Genomic DNA, 20,155 nt, shown 5'->3' with positions numbered 1-20,155 from the left:
CACCTCTGCCCTCCGCTCTCTCATCTTAAGTCCTCTGCTCTTTAAATGGAGTAAAATAAATTAACTACATCGATAGGTTTTCTCCTGCTCCTTCTTCCAACCTCACCAACTCCGTCTTCAGTCTGCCACCATAAATCACTGGCAATTCAAAAAATGGTTTCTGAGAAAATGGGCTTTCCTGGCTTGATGGATGTATAAATTTCCATCTCCTCCATACATGTCTTCCTTTTCAGAGGGAAAAAAATCTTTATTGGCGTTAGCACATTTATGAGTTTAAATAAAAACAAATACATCTCTATTGACTGTAGTTATTATGCTCAGTTTCATGCAACGTAAGTGCTTCAAATAAAAATAGATTGGTTGAAGTGAGCGTGTATCGGTCCCAATAATGATGCAACCGGTTTCCGTAGCGCACATGCTTCGGTAAATGTTCCCTCGGCTTGCAGGGGGGAAGCACATTGCTGCACGAAGCTTTTAGGCTCCATTTTCTAAGTGTCTAAATGCTCTGGGTAGGTGTGAATGTTTATTACTGTCGTGAAATGCATCCAGCAGGCCAAGTCTGGCCTGTGCAAAAGAGACCAGAACGCAGTAGCTGAGGATGGGCCAGACAGGGTGGAAAATGCAAATCCTGGGGGCACCTGGGTGGCTTAGTTGTTAAGCATCTGCCTTGGGCTCAGGGCATGATCCCAGGGTCCTGGGATCGAGCCCTGCGTTGGGCTCCTCTGCTGGGAGCCTGCTTCTTCCTCTCCCACTCCCCCTGCTTGTGTTCCCTCTCTCGCTGGCTGTCTCTCTATCAAATAAATAAATAAAATCTTAAAAAAAGAAAAAGAAAGAGAGAGAGAGAGAGAGAGAGAGAGAGAGAGAGAGAAAGAAAGAAAGAAAGAAAGAAAGAAAGAAAGAAAGAAAGAAAGAAAGAAAGGAAGGAAGGAAGGAAGAAAGGAAGGAAAAGAAAATGTAAATCCTGTGCCCTGTAAGTCCAGCACCGACCCATCAAATGTGCATGTGGCCCCTACCACATACCTGCCACCTAAGCCAGGGCCAACCTAAGGATACTTAGAATTCAATTCTAAGAATACTTAGAATTACTTGCTTAGACCTGTCTCTGAATGGGATTGTAGCTCATGATAGGGGTGGCACCTCTCTGTTCTGCTCAACACAGATTCTTTGTTAGATTAAACAGATGGCTCTGGGCATCAGACTACTGGATTCAAATCCAAGCTCAAACATTTATGGAGCACCAACTGTATACCAGAAGCTTCTCGAGGTACTGAGACTATAGCACTGAGCAAAGTCTCTGCTCCTATGAAGCTTACATTCTAGAGCAGGGGACGTTTGGCTCCGAATAAGCCACAACTCTAGAACCTTAATTTCTTCATCAGTAAGATGGGGATAATAGCACCTGCTATATGGGAACGTTGTGAAATTTAAATAAAATTCCTCTAATATATTTAGCACAGGGTCTGGCACACAATGAGGGCTGAAAGTCTGCTACCAGCCTTACCTTCGTGAGTACGGGCTTCGGCCCACGCACCATTTTATATGCTTCTGGCCCCATCTCTTATGCCAGTCCCTGCTGCGGCACACAGCTCCCTGTGGCTGCTGACAGGTTCACAAAGGTGCAGGCCAGCAGTCCAATCACCTTAGGTCCATGTCTAGAACTCCTCACCTCCTACCCTAAGACTCCTCTGTTCATGCCAAGTAAGTAGCCTTGGCACCCCTGTATGTGCAATCTGGAATACAGTGGAGTTAGCATCGTGGGGAGAATCTTTAACCATGATATTGTGGGTTGAACTGCATCCCTCAAAATGATAGTTGAAGTCCTAAACCCCCTATGACATAAAAAATACATATGCTCCCTCCAGCCCACAGCTCCTAAAATTGCGGGAATTTCCAGAAGTCCTAAGTGTCCTTTGTATGCTAATGAGATGACTGGTGGCTGGAGGCTCCTGGATAGCCTGGGGATGGGAGCTGGTTATTAGGGGAACCAAAAGTGATTAGAGGGTTGGAAATTTCAGCCCCACCCTTTACCCTACCCGCAGACCTCCCCCGGGAGGGGAGAGGGGTTGGAGGTTGACTTAATCACTAACTGGCAATGATTTGATCAATCGTGCCTACGTGATGAAGCCTTCCTAAAAGTCCCTAAAGTATTGGCTCCTGAGCTGATGAACTTGTACAAGTGCTGGGAGGGTGGCGTGCGTGGAGAGGACACGGAAGCTCGGCGCCCGTTCCCCCAACCCTTTCCCTCTACGCGCTGTTCCTGAGTTGTGTTCTCTTATAATGAACTGGTAATCTAGTAAGTAAGCAGTGTTCCTGAGTTCTGTGAGCTGCTCTAACAAATTACCAAACCCCAGGAGGCGGTCATGAAACCTCCCCTTTACAGCTGGCTGGTCAGAAGCACAGGCGACAGCCTGGATTACAACTGGCCTTTGAAGGATGGGGGAACAGGGAGAGGAACAGTGTCATAGGGCTGGGCCCTTCACCTGTGGGAATGAACTCCATCCCCAGGTAGAGAATGCCAGAATTGAGTTAAATGGTAGGACACCAGGCTGGTGTCAGAGACTGGCCTGGAGGGACACCCCTGGTATTAGAAGAGAAGTATTCGGAGTAGCCCTGTGAGCAGGAAAAACAGAACTTTCCCCCCTTCACTCCCATACTTGCAAATGGGACCTTATTTGGAAACAGGGTCTTTGGAAATGTATTCAAGTCCTAACTTGATAAGGTCATCCTAGATCAGGGGAGTTTCCTAAATCCAATGACTGGCATCCTTATAAGGAAAGAAGGGGAAAAGGCCATGTGAAGACAAACAGAAAGCACAACTGATAAAGGAACAGAAGGCAAGCTGAGGGCGAAGCAGAAGCTGACACCCCACAATCCCCCCCCCCCATGGGATATATGTGACATTCCTCAGGCACCCCTGGCTGCCCTAAAGCTAAGGAAAGGAAAAACAAATAGTTAACTTATGGAGATCACAATCCTGTAGGACCTGAGTCTCCCCTGTTTACAAATGTCTTAGCGATCTACAAGAACAAAGCATTTCTATCAATAACGTAGCTTCCAGAAAGAAATGTAGATGCAATTAAACGTCCTTATAATCTGCAGCCCATTGACAGATACTTGAAGTGGGCAGAGTGTAATGTTCCTCCAGGAAGTTCCCACCCATCTTCATGTTAATGCCTTGATAGATGGAAAACAACCTTAATTTGACAAGGGCAGGGCCAATCCTTTGAGTCTTCTTTAACATATGAAAATCCTTTGAAACCTCTCTTTTCCTTACCTACCCCAACCCCATAGTATATAATCAGCCACCCCTCACAACCCCAGGGCAGCAGCTCTTTCTGCCCACGGGTCCTGCCCCATGCTTTCATAAAACCACCTTTTTGGCACTGAAGATGTCTCAAGAACTCTTTCTTGGCTGTGGGTACCAAACCCCAACATTTCTACATCACTGGGATGTTTTTCACGTGGTCACATGTTGCATGGGGACTATCACTAAGTCACCCATAACTGTGGCCAAATTAATAGTGTATCCCTGGGGCACCTGGGGGGCTCAGTCCATTAAGCATGTGACTCTTGATTTTGGCTTAGGTCTTGATCTCAAGGTTGTGGGATCCTGCCTGCAGTGAGCTCCTCGCTCAGTGAGGAGTCGGCTACTAGATTCCCTCTCTCCCTCTGCCCTTCCTCCCTCTAAAATAAATAAGCAAATCTTTAAAAAATAAAATAAATAGTGCATCCTTATTTGGGCCCCCCTTCCTTCCTTGCTTTGCTCTTACTGGGTCAGGACCCCCCAATAACGGACTCCCACATAAGCCATCTGTCTCTGGTTCTGCTTTCTGGGAAACCCAGGTTAAGGCTGCTGGTACCTGGCACATAGTTGACATTCAACAAACACTGATTGAATCAATGAAAATGTGAAGAAAGACCCAACCCAACTCTCAAGAGGCTTTCAAACAAATTATCAAAATAAAAATACATACAGTGTAAGGAAATAAATTATAGGGGCATTTGGAGGACAAAGAGAAGAACTTGAAACTCCCAGCTGCCTGACCCAGCACAGATGGTTAAGAGGGAACAGCCACTTCTACCATTTTCTATGACTTTCATCCCTGGTCTCTCCATGAACTTATCAATCAGGGTTCTTAGAATGCACTCTAGTTTAAGAAAAGGAATTTATTAAAGGATGCTAGGTAGCTCACGGAATTTCCAAGTGGACCTGTCTCTGATGACAGGGGACTACAAAGCCAGGAGAAGAAGGGCTTGGCAAACTGGTGCCTGCTGTAACCGGAGAATCCCACAGAGTGATCTTGGCCCTGGGGATCTCACTCTAATCCACAGGTGAGTCAAGAAGAGGGAACTGAACCAACCAACCCTCTATTAAAACCCCGGGCCCAGGGTAAGCTGATCACAATCTCTTTTCTACGGCTTTCAGACATCACTAAAACATACCACGCTTTCCTACCTGGTAAGTAGCTACACCAAGATTCCAGCCCAGGGTCCAGGCCCTTGATGTTCGAAGTGTGGTTTGTGGACAAGCGGTCTGCTATCTTCTCTCAACTCCGCGGTTCCCAGATCTAGCTGACCATTACAATCCCCTGGATAACTTTTTTTAAAATGAAGATTCGTAGGCCCCACTCCAGGTCTTACTGACTTAAAGAATAGGCCTGGGGTGGGGCCTAGGCAGCTGTGTTTTTAAGCTCCTCAGAGGTTCTTGTGATCAGCTGGATTTGGAAACTCCCACCCTACAACATACAGCTTTTGTCCCCCAGTAACCCTCCTCGCAGCACCGTGACAATCCCAGAAAGGCCATAAGGCTAGCATTCCTGGGAATCACCTGGCAAACCTGACAAATGTGCAGACTTCTGGTCCCCCCACCAGAGACGCAGATTTCATCAGGTCTGGACAGAGCCATCTGAAGACTGCAGGAGGCCCCTGTACTCTTACTGTGGGGGCACCACCCCACCTCATAATGAACAGATTGAAAGCCATCTGCATCCCACATTAAATATACATGACGTGTAACTATGTGAGAGTGAATGGGCTCGTGGTTGAGGAGCTGACAGTTACATTTCTAAATATTTAATTAAACATTTATTATTTTTGATTTTACAACTTTCTTTTTATATCTTATAGCCAATATTTTTCTTCCTCGGGGCTCAAATGTTTCTGCAGGCCCCTGAATTGCTCCTAAGTTTTTTCACCCTGAAGCACTGAATGGATACAGTGGCAGTGAGCCCAAGAAGAGCCCAGGACTCTGCATTTCAATAGCACCTGAGGGTCACCCTGGTGAGGTGGTCCACAGACCAGACCTTGACCACAGTCGGGCCTCCAGCCTCCAGAGAAGTGACGGTGGGTCTCCAGCACAAGCCTGCATTAGGATTGGCTGGCTGGGAGGGGGAGGGAAGGCAAGAGTTCTGCTGACTGCCTGGAACACCCCGCACTTTCAGAGAAGCCTCCAACCATGGCGTCTCCCCAGTGAGAATCACCTCAACACAGCACGCAGGAAATGCTGCAACTGCCCATCCTGTTCGGCACGGCTCAGCCTGCCCTGGGACCACAGCTGGCCCACGCCAAGGAAAACCAGCCGACCTTGAAAGGATCAGAAGAGGATTACAACGTGCATAACCAGGTTAGGAAGTAGTCAGTTGTAGGAAACATAATTATTTACTTTGGAAAAAAGAAGGCTAGATAACCCATGATGGCCTTCAGGCAAATGATGAACAATTATGTGGGTAAGGGGCCTCCTTGCCTGAGCCTGGGCATCTGGCTTAGTGGGGAACCCAATGGGGTAGGCCTGCCAGAGCTTCTTTATGGGGTCTCAGGATCTTTCTGGAGGAACTCACAATCCATGGAAGCCCAGGGTCAGAAAGGAGAGCTGAATCTAGGCAGCCTTTCAGACTCACTCCCAGCCAGTCCTCATGGGAACCAAGTCTGAAGTCTGGAGGGCTGGGGGATGCTGGAAATAAAACTGAAGAGGGACATCTCAGGAGAAAGTCTGTGAGACCAGGACAGATGCAGGGTGCTACCTCCCATCAGAGCATGATCCCAAAAGTACACTCAAAGGAATTCTCTGTCTTTACCCTACTTTCACCAATCCATGCTTTATACAGGTGCAGGGACAGCCTTGGTGGCTCACCGGCTTCAAAGAAAGGGTGGACAGGCATGGAGAGGTATCATGGGAAGGGTGGGAGCACCACTGGCAAATAGTGGGGGAGACTGGCAAGGGGAAGAGCCCAGTGGGCTCAGGCAAACCCTGAGGTTCCAAACCAGCTCTGATGCCATCACTTAAGACCCATTCCCCTGGACACTCCCAGACATACCAGGGACAGAGGGCTGAGGTCCCAGATAAGCAGGTAAAGTCAGGAGCCAGGGAACCAGTCATGGCCATCCACATGACCCCCCGTATCTGTAAGGCCTGGGAAATATGTTGGTGGGGTGAACAGTGAGTTGTGGTGACCAGATGGCCAACAGAGGATCAAACAGGGAGCTTAAAGGCACTGACCTTGATCCTTCCCTGAAAGGCAGATGCCCTGGGTACATCAACGAGCACAGTTAGCGTCTACAGATGTGAATCAAACTGAGAGGTGGCAATCAACATCTACCCCGCTGGCAGCTACAGATCAGCTGGGTGATTAATGTACATTAATACAACTAATCCTTCCCACACCTCCAAAGACAGACATGGTTATCCTCATTTTCAGGGCAGAAAACAGGCACAGAGAGGTTTCATCTCTTGCTCAAGGTCACCCAGCCAATACACAAAGGAGCTTGTATTTGAACTCACTTTGGTCTAACTCCAGCACACAGGTCCTCAACACCTGTACTATTGGTGCAGCCCTGGTGACAGAATTAATGAAAAAATGGAAGCAGGTCCTGCTGGGAACACGTGGGCTCTGGGTTTAAGGATCTGCATCCATGCAGCCCTCCTAATATGGTAGTGGGTGAAACTCATCCTCTAATTACACTGCTGATGGGAGTGGCATGGGGATCAGGAGTCAAGCACATCCTATGCTTCACTCTCTACCCACAGCCTGCTGAGTTCCCAAAGAGCCACTGCCTACCTCCCACTGCCTGGCCTGCCCCAGGGGACCCAGAGCACCAGTGTCTAATGGGTTGACTGTGCCAGCTTCCCAGAGAATAAAAACAGTACCCCCAAAGACACCAGACCCCTGCCTCTGCATCATTCTTCCCCCCATTTTGTCCCCCCAACACGCACACTACTAGTGACCTCAAGTTTGGCTTCTGTAGTCACTCTGGATCCAGGACTGCAGGGCTCTGTAGCCATAGGAACAGATGTTCCCCTTGCACATGGCTGGATTTGGATCTCGGCAGTGATGGACAAGCATCATTGACCAGGGTGGATGGGCAGCTGCAGATAATAAGGAGGAGGCACCAGCCCCCCTCCCTTCCCTCTCATTTGCAGAACAGTTGTCACCTCCTTTTCAAGGCAAGGGAGGGCAAGGACAACTCAGAGAGTTGTGCACACCCACCCCACACCCTCCACACCATTGCTCCCACGCTGAGTACCCCAGCCAGGACACCCAAAAAGCATCAGAGCCACACCATCCACCCAGCATTTCGCAGGTCCCTGTAGTCTCTCTCCCCCCTCCCCTTCACCAAATGTCTCTCAGTGCTTACTGTGCTGTGACGGAATGACCCTTCTGTTAGTGTACTGTCATCACTGTTGTATGGATATGCAACTATGGTTCAAGAAAGACCTCAAGCATGTTACAGAAAAGGGCATGGAGACTATGCCGTGCTCATTCCTGAATGGAAGGACTACACCTGATTTTTATTTTCTTTCTTTCTAAATGTACTTTATTCTTTTAATTACTTAAAACTAACTGTCATGTCATGGCCATGGGCCTTCTTTGTTGAGAATGAGGTCCTTCATGTAAGTCATTCATAATGACAAGCCCCACGTGGCACAAATTACCTGTGGACAGGGGTTATCCTGAGGCCTGAAGCAATTAGAAAGTACCAGAAGAATGTATGGAACAGGAGGGTCTCAGAGACCCATGGAGACAAGCTGGCTGGGGTTGGGTCAGAATCCTCTATGTAAATTGGAGGTGTCTGTGTGTCTCATATGTTATGTATTTTTCTCTTTAGTTTCCTCTGAATCTCTGAACCTTTTGGCTGTGCTAAGAAGGACTAAGAAAAAATTGTGCCTGCACTGGGCTCTGACCTTTAAAGGGAGAAAGAGCACATCCCTGGAATCACTGTTTCAGTGATCAAGGGGAACCCTTCCCCACAAAGGCCACAGAAACTCAGGGAGCCCTTGAGTTACATGATCCTTCCCTACCTGTAAGGCTTTCCTAACAATGCTGAAATGTTTGTTTTAAATAAGGATTATTAAACTGCGATGGTTTTAATAAAGAACGTGATTTGTTTGAGTATACACATACACCTCCCCAACACACACACACACACACACACACACACACACAAGCTTGGTTCAACCCAGCTGACCATCCTCGCTCTCAGAAATACTCCTTAGTCACCAAACAGCAGGGCTCCCTCCAGGAAGTACCCACCACATAGCTGTCTCAGTGAAGGTCACCCCTTTGTCACAGACCTGAGAGGTCAGCGGTATAGAGCCTGCCACCCGGGTTTGTAAATACAGTGTTACCAGAACACAGCCACAGCCACTGTCCATGGCTACTTCTGTGCCACAACAGCCAAGCAGAGCCTCTGCAACAGAGACTGTATGGCCCACAAAGCCAAAACTCTCACCTGGCCCACTGCACGTCTGCCGATGTCTGTAGCAGGCCAAGACAGGAAGGAAGCTTCCCAGTGTTGTGCTATGAGCAGCCCAAAGACAGATCACAGGCCAGGCCACCCAGGGCAGAGGCAGGGCTCAGATGGGGCACACACGGCTCAGGACCCTGAAATCCCCTCCCGGCCTGCTTACTCTCATGCTCAGCACCTGTTTCCAGGACTGCTAGAGGACAGTGAACGTGGCAGAGAACCCAGGACTCGGTAGTGTGGTGTCAGGAGGACTTGGGAATCACCAAACAAGACTTCTGGGATTATATATTCTCTTCTGCAAAATGGTTTTGATAATCGAATGTCTCTAATAGGAATGCTGTGGGAATCAAACAGGTATTCCAAGTCACATGGTTAGCATAGTACCTGCCAGACAGTAAGCACTGAACAAGTATCAGCCCCCAGCTAGTGCTAGTGCTGGAATCAGTAACAGCACCGCCATTAACCCACACGGCCTTGCTCTAGGGAAAGCAGCCGTCCACTTTTCCCAACAGGACCACAGCAGTGAAAGGCAGGACCGAGGAAGGACACTGTTCACAGCCCAGCACCTGGAAACCAAGGTGGGCTTAGAAGATCTTTTGGCTGCTGGGTGCCTATAGCAAGGTGTTACTCCTCTGGAATTATTTCAGTAGAAGTTTTCTCAGGGATATCAGCCCCTAATTGCACAGCACAATGCATGCGTGCGCACATATGAAACTAGAGAGACTGAGGACACCTTCAAATTCCTTATGTGGTAGTTATGAACGGAGAGGCCAGAATGACACCACATTTTGCTATTTCCTCATGTTTCAAGAATTAATTTCTAAGTTGTTTTGTTTTTCTTGAGTGCATTTTGTAGACTGATCCGTGCAAACAGCCCAACCATGCAGACTCTACTACGGCCCCTGAGGCAGACAACCCCATAGGAGGAGAGGTGGGCACGTGAGCAGAATGCGGCCAGGGACGTGGGTTCTAGAGATGCCAGATCAGAGACATTCCTACATATTTTTCCCATCCATGTGAAGCTTTGCACAGCTACCTACTTTTCTGCAGACCTTCCCCTGTCTTCAATGCTGTCTTCATTTTCTCAGTTAGCTTCCAATACACTTTTAACACTTGCTAATCTCCCTTTTTAAAAAGAGGTTATTGGCCAAACTAATCAGTGAATCACTGCAGTCCCAGCTGAGGGATGGGAAGCAGAACTCTGTGATACCACATTTTCTCAGGTCTGAGAAACTCTTAGTTACAAAAGTCGTCATTGATTTAGTAACAGCTCTTTGGGGAGGAAGAGAACAAAACACTACACCTAAAATATACACATTGACTGTAAGGCAGGACAGGATTACAGATACATGAAAATGGGGAAAGGGTCTTAGAATAGAGGAGAAAATCAGAAAAATTACAACAGCAACCACAGCTACCATATATTGAGCAGCTACTGTATTCCAAGGACAGTGCCAGGTGCCTTGCCTTGGGTTTCCTCCCTGAATCCCTTCCCCCTTGTAAAGTAGATACTGTGAACCCATTTTACAGATAAAGAAACTGAAACTCTGGGAGCCTTCATCCCTAGAACAGTTAAGCCCAAAGTAACCAAATCCAGAGCAGCAAAGCTCTAGACTTTTTTACATCTCACACTCTAAGAACTGGCCCCAGGGTTCCACCAGAGACTGCAGCCAGAAACCAAGACCCCGTGAGATAAGCCCAGTCCCTTCCTCGGAAAGAAGAGGCCACAGAGCAAAGATGCTTACTGAGGCCTGAGCCCTCCCTTCCCCTGAGCACTCCAGTCTCCCAGTTCAATAAAATATTTAAGAAGATGTGCTCACATGATTATTAAAACTAGGATGGAAGAGGATTGGAAGAAGCAGGTGTCAGCAAGACACAGTGAGATTGTGGGGAAGGGAGGGAAAGTTCCCTCCCCTGCACAGGAAGCCAGCGGGCCACGCCCCTCCACAATCCTACTCCCAGGCCAGTGCCCTCTGCTTCCCCTGCAAGCTCCCTGCTTCCACCTCCCCCACCGTCCTCAGGAGCTGGGCCAGGTCGAGCTGGAAATTACCTTTAGTTGGTCTCCTAATTGCAGATATCAAGCAGGAATCCAATCAATCCAGCCACAGCAGGCAGAGAGGAATCGATTCCAGAACTGCCCATGTCCCCCACTTTTCATCCTCATGGCTCAAAGGCCACATCGTAAGACCTGTGACGGGCACTTACAGTTGCCCCCTGAGTAACTGATAGAGAACCCCCTAGGACTTACCTAGCCCCTCCAATGGACTACCTCCCTTCCCCTGACAGTTCCAGGAAGGGGAGGTCTGGCGGAGAATGGGATGACCCCAGTGGCCCTTAACCCTGTAATCGTGCACATTACCTTCCTGAGGTAGTCATCTGCCCAAGACACACAAGAGGTGGCAGAACTTAGACTCAAATCCAGGTCTGCCCAACTCCTAGCCTCTTTCAGTTTAAATGTCGCTTATTAAGCACCTACTGTGTGCCTGCGATGCTCCCTGGACAGGGAGCTGGAGAATACAAAAATGAACCAATATGGTACCCGTCACTGAGACACAGTGGGACCCAACAGTCCCACACCCGTGTGCACATTTACAATCACCAGGAGAAGGTATTTTTTTAGTAAGGATTCCGGACCTCCATTCCAGAAAATTCTATTTCTGTACATTTAGGGAGGGAGCTAAGAAAGCTATACTTTTTAAAGACTTCCCAGGATGGAAGTGGATAAGTTGAGGGGAAATTTTTTTTTGTTTCTTATTAATATATATAAACATATATTTAAATAATGAGATTGTATGAGTGACATTTACTTTGTATGGGGGAAGGGTCAGTAGTTGTCAAATTAAAATTTTTCTAATTAAGTGAAAGGCTCCCCTGGTGATTCTGAAAGTGCAGCAAGGTTTAGGAACTCAACACACGCAGTGTTGCCTCCAGCATTTCTCAGGGATTAATGCCCACTTTGATAAGAGCAGTGGAACAGGGAGCAATGTCAGCTAATGCACGAGTTCATTCACACTAAGATTTTAGAGGTTGAATAATATGCCACTCTCCCAAGGTACCACCCTTTTAAAACAGAACTTTATGGAAAAGCAGTGTTTACCCCGAAAGAATAAATCCCTAATGGTAAAATATAGGCACCAGCAGAGCTATTTTGAGGCAGGAGAGTCTCCTGGCTTCTTCAAATAGCACAGCAGCTGTCCACAAGAAAGAATCAGGGCCTAAGCGAGTTCCACGAGGCCTTGTCCAGAGCTGGGGGAAGAACTAGATGCTTCATCAGTGACGCAAGATGCTGTTTATGCTTCAGCTTTATCTAGTCGCAGGGAGGTTAAGGCCTAGTGATTTATAGGCCAACCACTGCTGGCAGCTGGGTCCATCTGCAATGGCTAGCCAGCTCAGGGCTGCCTCAACCGAAATCCTTAAATCAACCAGCCAAGCCCAGGAGCCCTCCACTGGGAGAAGGACACTACACTGGGAACAAGGGCCCCTGGGAAGCCCTGAAGGTTCCCACTGGTCAATGAGACTAAGCATCCATCCTCAAGATCCCAAAGAAAAAGCCAACCACACCTACTCAGGGACCCTGTGATCTGGCTAGGAAAAGACAACAAACCCACATGTCAAGTATGAAAGCAAGATAAGGGAGAATGATGAGGCTGAGTGACTCCTGGAAACCACAGCCCAGCAGGGAGGATGGAATAATCTAGCAACAGTAAGCCTAGATGACGGCTAACACCTATAAAGGTGCCATGTGCCAGGCACTGTTCTAACACTTCATGTGCATTAATTCATGTAATCCTCAAAGCAGCCCTCAATGTGCATTGTACAAATAAACTGAGGCCCAGATGTTAAACACACACAGCTAGCAAGTGCAGGAGCTGAGATTAAACCCAAGCAGTAGGACCCCAGAGCAACAGTGTGCTGGGACACGCTTAACCACTGGCTTTCCAGGGGGCAGGGCCCTGTTGCATCTGCTGATTTCCATGGTGTACATACCCCTGCCGTGGCCAAGATCAAGCTACCCACGTGGCACGACTGAACCCAGAGCTGGGAAGAGATGGGCAACAGCACACCTTCATATAATATTTCCACCATACAGATATCACAGACACAACTACAAAAGCATAGACAATAGTGAAGGTAATAAAACAAGAAGTTTTACTTCTTGAGTTCTGAGTACCTATTACCTTTGTTTTTAATAGATTTGTAAGTCATAGAATTTTTAATAGTGACTTGAGTAATCAGCTCCCAAAATTTCTAAAAATTTGGAAATTGGCTCTTACCAACTGATGCCCACCGGCGCAAGCACCCCTGATCCAGGGCTGCTACGTTATGGAAGAAAACGGGATGAAAGAGGACACAACCACTATTCTGAAGGGATCTTACGTGGAAGGACAATGAGTCAGTCCCATGTGCAAGACCAGATTCAAGATTACAAGCAGAACCTTACAGACACAGCTGTCCAAAGACAGAATTGACTTCCTCGGTAGGTACCAAGTGGCCTATCAGAGAAATCCAAGCAAAGACTAAACAACTACTTGACAACTAGAGAGAATGTCAGCTCCAAGTTACAGTTAGATTAGAAGAGTGTTGGGCATCTGGGTGGCTTAGTCAGCTAAGCGTCTAACTCTCAGGTTCAGCTCAGGTCATGATCTCAGTGTCGTGGGATTGAGCCCCGTGTCCAGCTCCCCACTCAGCGGGGAGTCTGCTTGAGGATTCTCTCCCTCTCCCCTCCACCCACTTGCGCGCTCTCTCTCTCTCTCAGGTAAATAAATAAATCTTAAAAAAAAAAAAAAAACTGTTTCCCAAGCAGCTGTTTGAAATTTAATACTGAGATACTGAGTCATAAAATCAATTTAATCAGGGGCGCCTGGGTGGCACAGCGGTTAAGCGTCTGCCTTCAGCTCAGGGCGTGATCCTGGAGTTATGGGATCGAGCCCCACATCAGGCTCCTCCGCTATGACCCTGCTTCTTCCTCTCCCACTCCCCCTGCTGTGTTCCCTCTCTCACTAGCTATCTCTATCTCTGTCAAATAAATAAATAAAATCTTTTAAAAAAATCAATTTAATCAGTTATAGGGTCAACATTTTTAAATGTAATATTACTGAAAATATAAGCATAGTAAGGGTAAGTACTGCTTTGTAAAACTCTCATACTTTATATACTTAGTATTTACGTGCATATATGAATGTGTATGCTGCATATTGGTTCATGTAAAAAACATGTAATATATATTTTTTACTATTAGTCATAATCAAAGAAGTTTGAGGAGTATTGGAATAAATGATAAGGTCTCATCTAATCTTGAGAGGCCATGATTCCCTATGTTATTAGCTGTCATTTGATAGGCACTTCCTGCTTCACCAAAAGGACAAGAATGGGGATGGGGGCTCATTGCCACATACATCTCCAGCCCCTGGCCATACATCTGGACCACTGAATGTCCTTCTTCAAAGACACGTTCAGTGAAGGGGACAGTGATGGAAATGATAAGAACTGTTTTCCCCTCAAGGGTAGGAGCTCAGTCCCATGCAATTCATCCACGAAGAATTAAGCCTGAGATGATGCCACCCTATGGCCTCTCTCCCCGGAACTGTCCTTCACTGGCAGAAAGTGCTCTGCAGAGCCAGTCCGGACCACAGGATGCTGCACCAGAATTTACGGTATGGAAAAGGCAGGAGAGGGACTCACAAATGGAGACTAAGAGCCTATGCAGAACATTCGCCTAGAGCTCTTCAGAAAGGAGGAAGGGGAAGCTTCCATCGCAGGAAGAAGGGTAAACTCACACCCAGAGCTGAGGCAAGAGAGGCAGGTGAGGGTGGCTGGAGGTGGGGACGTACCATATAGGAAAGCCTAGGAAAGGAAAAAGGAGAAAGGAGCAGGCAAGATGACAGGTGTCATTTAGTCAAGAAAAGCCACATGGTAACAGAAAACCGCAGCGCCCAGAATTTGGGTACTTGTAACTATTTATGTCTGCTGCCCCCTCTAAATTCTAAATTCCATGAGTTCTGAGACTTATTGGCTGGTCTCTCCCTGGTACCTCCTCAAAAAGCAATAAATATTTGTTCACTCAACAGACAAGCTTATGAAAGTGGGACTATTACAACAGCAAGCCCTGCCCACCCCAGACCTGACCTGCCTCCCATTTTCAAAATCACTAACGGATTACAGCCCCCAATAATGCTGGATCTGGGGCAAGGACTAGAATCCACCCACTCAACGTTCACTTGAGACCCAGCTACGTCCCAGTTGCTTTTCCAGGTGGCCAATAGTATTAGCCAAACCAAGATCTTGGTGGGATAGCCACGGGCTTCTAGATTCACAAATGCTAATCCAACAAGCCAGTCTGCCCAATTACCAAGGGGAAGTCTCTCTCCCAACTGACTTAAAAAACTGGTGGTAGAACACTGAGGGCAAGCAGGAGGGTATATTTCACAGTTCCTATCCCCAGCTCTCCCACCCATACCGAGGAAAGTGCTGAATAAGGCAGAAAACTCTGGCTATTAGAACTAAAGTCTGAGTTCAGGATACTTTGCAAAACGGTGACACAGACAGACCTAGGAGTGTGCATGCGTGTGTGCGCGGGCACACGCACGCACACACACCTGCATGCACGCCCTGCCCTAAGAGAAATTTCAGGGGAGGTTTTGGGAGGCACCCCCTGCGGAGGGAAAGCTGAGCAGACAGGACAGAGCTGGCCTCCCCAAACCAGGGCTCAGGAAGCACAGCAGGAAGAAGGCAGACTTGGAAGTCAAAGAAGCCAGCTCTCACCTTTTGACTTTGTCCTTCACAAACCAAAAATTTCTGAACTTGCCTGAGACTCAATTCCCTTGCCCATAAAGGAGATACCATGATCTCTCTTGCAGGGTCATCTTAAGGAGCCGTGAATGTGCCAGACATAGCAGATGTGTAAGAAATAGTTGTTGACACAGACACTGAGAACTGGGTGGCCATGATGTTCTTCGCTCCCAGCCACACCAACACCAGGGTCGTTCCTGGACAGTTGTTGGCACCCCCTACCCCGGGCAGGCAAGCAAGCTCAGCAACAGATACAATGATGAGCCTTTTTCTAGAGCCAACCCTCACCACCCCCTCTCACTCTTCTCTCACCAACGTGGGCTTTGCCTGCTTCCCTAACACTCCAGGGAACTTGCTTCACAGGGTATTTCTGCTTTCTCACTCCCTCCTCTACTCCTTTTTCTGCTCAAACCCTCCCTTCTAATTCCCTCAGTAATTGGATCTCCTTTTCCTTCCCTCCCCAGATACCTAACATGATTCTCCATCTTACTCTAGATCTCAGACTGAAAGCAAAAGTGAAACCAATCAAGAATGAAGGGATGTCTACTTTCATCGTGTTTATTTGCTTTTTAAATGTTTTAGCTACTTACATCAGAAATGGAGGGGGAGAAAAAAAAACACCACTTACGGAGCCAAAGTTCACCCAGAAGCCTTGGAATTCAGAAACAAGTAGAATTAAGGAGAAAAAGAAATACTTATCCCATTAAGAATTACTCAGAAGAAATAAGTTCACCAGATTGCAGGATACGGAATCAACATACAAAAATCAATTGTATTTCAATACACTTGTAATGAACGAACAGTCTAGAGATGAAATTAAGAAAACAATTCCATGACAATAGCATCAAAAAGAATAAAATACTTAGGAATAAACTTAACAAAGAAGTGTAAAATTTATACTCTGAAAACTACAAAACATTGTTGATATTAATGGAGACCCAAAAAAAAAAAAAAAAAAGGAAAGCCATCCCACAGCCATGGATTATTAGACTTAATATTGTTAAGGTGGCAATATATGCCAAATGGATCCACAGAGTCCATGTAATTCCTATCAAAATCTTAGCTACTTTTTTTTTCAGATATTGAGAAGCTGATCCTAAAGTTTCTACGGAAATTCCAAAGATCCAGAATAGCCAAAACAATCTGGAAAAAGAAAGTTGCAGGACTCATATTTCCCAATTTCAAAGCTACAGTCATCAAGACAGTATGGCACCTGCAAAAGGATTCGATACATAGATTGGTGGAATGAAATTGAAAATCCAGAAAAACTTTTTTATGTCTGGCATATATAGGTTTGTAATTAATGTTAGCTCTTTAGAGGTCCTCTTCCCTATTCCCTTCCCATCATGGACCACTGGGGACTCAGCTCCACATGTGGCTCTTCCAATGCACTTGGTCAGGGTATTTCTTGATTGAATTAACAAGGGGAGTTGCATTTTCAAGGCAATTTTTTTTTTTTTTTGTCTTATATAAAGGGAAAAGCAGCAAGGAAACCAAGAACAAAACACACCCAGGAAAAAACATCCCAAGAGCCAAGACTATGAGGCCTCCACACTAACTTCCCTCACAGAAAAGGAGTAAGGTGCAAGTCAGCCCATGGGTCTAAATCACCCAACACTGGTTGTAGGAGTCAGTTCCAGAAGTCAGGACCTCCTCAAACCCAGTCTACAACCTCCAAGCTTATGCTTCTCAATCAAGGCTACTTCAGCCGTAAGGAGTAGAAATATGACCAACAGTGGCTTAAACTATAGTTATTATTTACTGGGCAAGAAGTAGAAGTAGATACTCACAAAATAAGGACCCCAAGTCAGCCAAGCCTTCGGAACCTAGTTCCTCATGACACTGCATTTCACTCCTAGTCATAACATGGCCGCCACACACTAAGCATCATATCCCACAACAGTATCCAAAACAGTATTCAGGAGAGAGAAGAGCAGGGAAAAAAAAAAAAATGGCTTTTTTCCTTCATACTTCTCACTTATCAGGAAGGAAACATCTTTTTAGAAGTCCCCAACCGTCTTACCCCTACAGCTCCTTGGCCAAACCTTGGTCACTACAGACTATGAAGCAGGGAAGGAGAATTGGAATTAGCCCACCCTGATCTTATTTTAAGCACCTTCCCAGATTCGCTTAGCCTGCCTTGCTCCAGGAGAGGGCTCTGACCACCGCTTCCTCCAGCTCATCTCCTGACATGACCAGACTAGCTCAGCCACCCTGAAGGTGAGCGCTGGGCTTTGATGCGGCCCTCCCCGCCCCCAGCAGCAGCTCTGGCTCCCAGGCCTGGTGGGATCGTGGAGGCTATGGTTCCTACCACCCTTTTGTATCTGTGTACTGTACGATGATACCAAAGATTTTGACTATGGAAGTGGACAAAAAAGAAAGAAAAAAATGAAAAGTGCACGCTCCTCTTCACCTTCTTTACTTAAAACCATGAGCTGTGCACACACGTACTGAAAAAGTTTCCAGACCACCCAAGTGTAGTAAGTGGTTAGGAGAAACAGGTACAGGTCTCCCCCCGCACACAAAAGTTCATATAATTACACATTTCCTTCACAGAGCATTAAGTTCACTGAGAAAAATTGATCCGTTCTCTTGTTTCTTGCCTGTTTTTAAACCCTTTTGACCTGTCTCAGCAAGGGGCCCTGGTCCTGCCAGCCCCCACGGAGAAGCGTGGAGGGCACAGGGCCTGGCTGGCAGCCGAGGTCGAGCCCTGCTTACAAATCATGCTCTGGCCATGCTTCAGGCAAATTTCCACCTGGTACTCAGAGAGCAGCAACCTTTAGATTAATCCTGAATCTGTCAGCTTCCATCATGTGCATTCGCATGGGAAACATGGGGGCGGGGGGTGGGTGGCTGGATCTGAGCGCCAACTCTTCGCTCACACTGCCCTTTTCTGCCCGAGGCCCCCATCTGCTGCCCCTTCTCAGCCTGGTTCCCACATGAATCCTTCCTGTCCTGACTCTCGAATGTTCTTCCTCACTTCTCCTGTCTCTCTAGCCATCTCCCTTCTCTGCAATTCCCTGGCAGGTCAGAGCACCAGCTCTGGGGTCACAGGGCTGGCCGTTCCAGCCCTGAGCCCATCGCTTACTGGCCAGGTTACTTGGTTTCCTTATCTGCATAGGAATAATGCTCGCTCTCGGGGTTGCTGTGAGGACTAAATGAAGTATTAAGAGCTAACGGCGTTCCAAGCACTTACAAAGAACGGGTCACTGTTCTAGATTTACAGATTACCTCAACGGTCAGGGCAAAGGCTCAAGACAGTGTCTGGAATATACAGGTGCACAATACGTGCTAGCTATGGTTACGGTATCATCATTACTATTCAGGGGTCCTCTTCCCTGAGCCCCTTGCCCCTCTGGCCCCCAGGACTTCATTCCTTCACTCAGCAGTCATCTGTTGCCTGTCCACCCTGGGGGTGGCCCTGGGCTGGAATAGGGGAGGCACCATACCGTGCAAGAGTTCGCAGACTAGCCAAGGGTTCCCCTGCTCTCGCTGGGCTGCCTGAGGTGGTCTGGGCCCAATCAGCATGAAAGTGCACTACGAAGCTGTCACTACTCAGCGGGACAGTTATTTTGATAACGGCATCTCTCAGCAAGAGCCAGCTTGGGTCACTCTATCCAGAGCTGGACTTTAATCCTGCTGGGGGCCCCCCAAACCTGTGGGTGGCCTGGCATAGATTTTGTTCATCCCCAGGCACCCCATAGCCTCTCTTCTCCCCTCCCCTGGGATGGAGAAACAAAACACATGGATCGAGGTGGTCCTGGGCAGGGCAGACAACACTGGGCTAGAAGGCTTTAAAGGACCCACAGTGAGAGCTCATTGCCACTGCTCTGTGGCTGCCCAGGATTCGCTCCTGTCTTTGTCTGTTCTTCTGTAAAAGGGGTGCAGCAATCTCCTCTACCTCCCTGCTGGTACATCCTGACTATTAAGAGAAGTATTAGGTGAGGAAGGGTTTTAACAGCCCCGAGGTGCAGTGTCCCTGTTACCAATGTTGCTTCTCAGTACAGGGCAGGTGGTGGCGGGCAGAAGTTGCAAACCGCACGCCCCACCCAGCCCACAGCCATGTTGTGCTTGGCCCATGCTGTGTGGTGTGCTTTTTTAATGGGGGTTTGCTGCTAGCAGTTAAAAACGAGGAAATTTCACATAAAAATCCAGATTTCTGGCTTGTCCTGAAAAATCCAAAGACCCAGCAACAATTAACCACAGCTGAATATCACTTGCCCCTTCAGACAGGACAGTGAGGGAGCTCTGTACACACGTGTACACACACACACCCCACCCCCTACCCGACCTCCCCCAGCAGCCTGGACCCTGTGTTGTGACTCCTGGTCCACTGTTAAGACAGTAAATTCTGAAGACCCTCAGACCCGATACTAATTTCAGCCCCGGCGTTTGCTCACGCCGCAACCCCAAGAATTCCTTCGCGGCTCTGAGCCTCAGTTTCCTCTTCCGTTAAATAAGCAGTCATTTATTTAACAAATATTTACTGAAGGCCTATTCTAGGTCAGGTATTCAGCAAACAGGGTAGACAAAGCAGACACTAAGTAAATGAGTAAAAAACAACTTAATTTTCTGATGATGATCCCTGCTACGAAAGAAGTAAAACATGGCGAGAAGCTAGAGA

This window comes from Ursus americanus, chromosome 26, assembly GCF_024610735.1.
Source record: "Ursus americanus isolate L20-20 chromosome 26, mUrsAme1.1.p, whole genome shotgun sequence".
Taxonomy (NCBI): domain Eukaryota; kingdom Metazoa; phylum Chordata; class Mammalia; order Carnivora; family Ursidae; genus Ursus; species Ursus americanus.
Note: the sequence above shows the minus strand (reverse complement) of the source record.